Raw genomic sequence first — 2,953 nt, 5'->3', positions numbered from 1 at the left:
AGCTGCGGGCCTCTGGACGCGCCTTATGGCCAGAGGTGATGTGTCCAGCCCCAGTGTGGAGAGGGTGGGCTCGCTCCCCAGGCCGCTGTCAAGGCCCCTAAGGGATAAACATGCCACATGGCCGGACCCACACAGGACAGTCACGCGGCGGCGGCAGGGGCAGGGGCCTGAGAGCGCCCCCCACCCCATTCCTTTGCTCACACTATCCCTCCGTCTAGAATGCACTTTATCCTTGTCACTGGGCAAGCCTCTATGCACCCTTCAAGACCTGCAGGAGAGGGACACCTGGGTGGCTCAGCGGTTGAGCGTCTGAGCATCTGCCTTCGGCCCAGGGCGTGATCCTGGAGACCCGGGATCAAGTCCCGCATTGGTCCTCCTGCATGGAGCCTGCTTCTCCCTCTGCCTGTATCTCTGCCTCTCTCTCTCTCTCTCTCTCTCTCTCTTTCTCATGAATAAATAATAATAAAAAAAAAAAGACCTTCAGGAGAGACCAGAGGTGCCCCATGTCACCGCCCCCTGACCTCCTTACTTCAGTGTAGCTGTGCGAGACACTCCACGGTTGTCTCTGGGGTCCTGCCCCAAGAATCCCGGGTGCCTCTGCGTTCCCCACCTCAGTACCCTCTCTCCCCAGGACTACCCAACCCAAGCACAAATGCAGCAGGAAGGAGGTCTCTGATGCAACGTTCAACCAAAGGGGGACAGGAGTCACTAGATAAATGCCCAGCCACCTGCCCTCTGGAGGGAAACCCTGAGGTGTGTTCTACACCCTTCTTCAAAGGGCCCCAGCAGGACTGAGTGCTGGTTGTTCAAAGCAGGACCAACCAGCTCCATCGCTCATCCTGGGATCATCGGATGTCCGTCCTCCCCTATCCCATGCCCACTCTCCCACCTCTTGCTTCTGGGATCACCTCCCCAGAAAGCAACTTCGCTCAAGTTCCTGCCTGAAAAGCTCTCTCAGCCACCCCGTACCTGACCTGCCTGGCCATGTGACGGAAGCAAGTGAGCATCAGCTCCCTGTGCCTGTTTCCTCACCTGGATCAACTATGCTAATTATGCATAAAGTGCTTATAACAGTGCCCGGGAGGCAGTGAGCATTCAGGAAACAGTGACAGTCACTAACACCATTCGCACTTTCATTGCCACTCTCTTGTCTATAAGCCCACAGGGCTTTGTACAGTCAAGTCAGGAAGGAGGAAGAGGGTCTGGGCGAGAATATTAAAAATCAGATTTTAGGGGATCCCTGGGTGGCGCAGCGGTTTGGCGCCTGCCTTTGGCCCAGGGCGCGATCCTGGAGACCCGGGATGGAATCCCACGTCGGGCTCCTGGTGCATGGAGCCTGCTTCTCCCTCTGCCTGTGTCTCTGCCTCTCTCTCTCTCTCTCTGACTATCATAAATAAATAAAAATTAAAATAAATAAATAAATAAAAATCAGATTTTAGAGTGCTCCAGGCAAAGGGAACAACACAGATGCAAAGGCCCTGAGGCAGGACCGAGCCTGAGGGTTTGAAGAACTGGGAAGAGGCCAGCGCAGCTGGAGGGCAGCGAGCAAGAGAAGGCCTCAGCCAGCTCAGGCAAGGCCTCTTTGGAGAATAAATTTTATTCTAAATGTAAAAAAGAACCACCACGGGTGTTAAGCAGAGAAGTAACATGGCCTGGTTTGTTTTGAAAAGATGACTCGGGTTGAGCGTGGGATACTATCAGGGGGAGGGAAGGGGGAAAGTGCTGGGGCTGTCGATGGAAATGCAAAGCACTGGACAGATTCAAGACAAATGGAGGCGGCTTCCTGTTCTGTTCTTGCCACCTCGAAATTCTCAATCAGGTTTCATCCTGCACCAGCCTCCACGGTTATACAGTTGATCCAGTGTGGGGGGGTGGACAGAAGGGTCAGAGCTGGTGACACAACTGTGGGTGTCACCAGCATAAAGATGGTATTTAATGAGCTCCCCTAAGGAAAGTTAGCCCCATCCCCACCCTACAGATGGGGAAACTGAGGCTCTGCAAGCTAAGAAGGCTTTTCCCGAGGTGTTAATTCACACCGTCCCCTCCACCTGGAGTTGCCTCCCCGACAGCTCCTCAAAGTGTCCTGACTCACAGGCCACGTTCTTCCTGTTAGAAGAGATCATTTGGAAGGAATCAGAAGAGGTAGCACCGGCCAGGAGCTGGACACCCTGGCTTCTCACCACTGACTTGCCAGGCGGCCTGGGGCCTCCGCTGCTTCCCAGCAGGCCTGCTCCTCTTCTGCAGCCTGAGTCTGCAGTGCTCACGATATCTATGCCCCTCCGTGGATTCAGTTTCTCACGTCAGCCTGCCTCCTTCTGTAGGCCTGGTCTCGGAGACTGTAAACAGACCCTCGTAGGGCTGGAAGTGGAGATCTTCCCCCCACCCCGCCTGCCCCGGGGGGTGAGGTTAAACCCAGAGGCCCTCAAGGAGGCAGACAGGCAAGTGGTCATGCGGGGAGAGCCTGGATTCCAATCATGACTCTGCCTTTGACTTGCTGTGTGACTCCGGCAGATCTCTCGCCCTCTCTGGGTCTTGGGGTTCTCCGTGTAACACAAAGGATCTCTATGGTCCCTTCCTGCTCTAAAATCTTAAGATCCTGGGCTTCGGGTTCCAACCCCTGCCTAGCTGGAGAGAGGGGTGGGAGGCTGGGAGGAAACCTGGAAATCTCAGAGGAGGGGTATCTCCCCCCCAGCCCCAGAAACCCTGACCCACCTTATTCAACGGGCAACATGCATTAGTCCCAAACCATGCTACTGGGTTTGGGGGAGCAGCAACCCCATCACAGACCCCAACACTGTGGCTGATCCTCAAGAGCCAACCAGGGCACAGACTCATTGCCATTGCGGCTGTGAAGCAACCGTGACACGGGCTTTGAAATCTAAATGAAAGACACACAACAGAGACCCCACCCCCATGCCTCACCTTGGCACCAGAATTTATCGCTTTCATTTTA

This window comes from Vulpes lagopus, chromosome 11 (assembly GCF_018345385.1).
Source record: "Vulpes lagopus strain Blue_001 chromosome 11, ASM1834538v1, whole genome shotgun sequence".
Classification (NCBI taxonomy): domain Eukaryota; kingdom Metazoa; phylum Chordata; class Mammalia; order Carnivora; family Canidae; genus Vulpes; species Vulpes lagopus.
Note: the sequence above shows the minus strand (reverse complement) of the source record.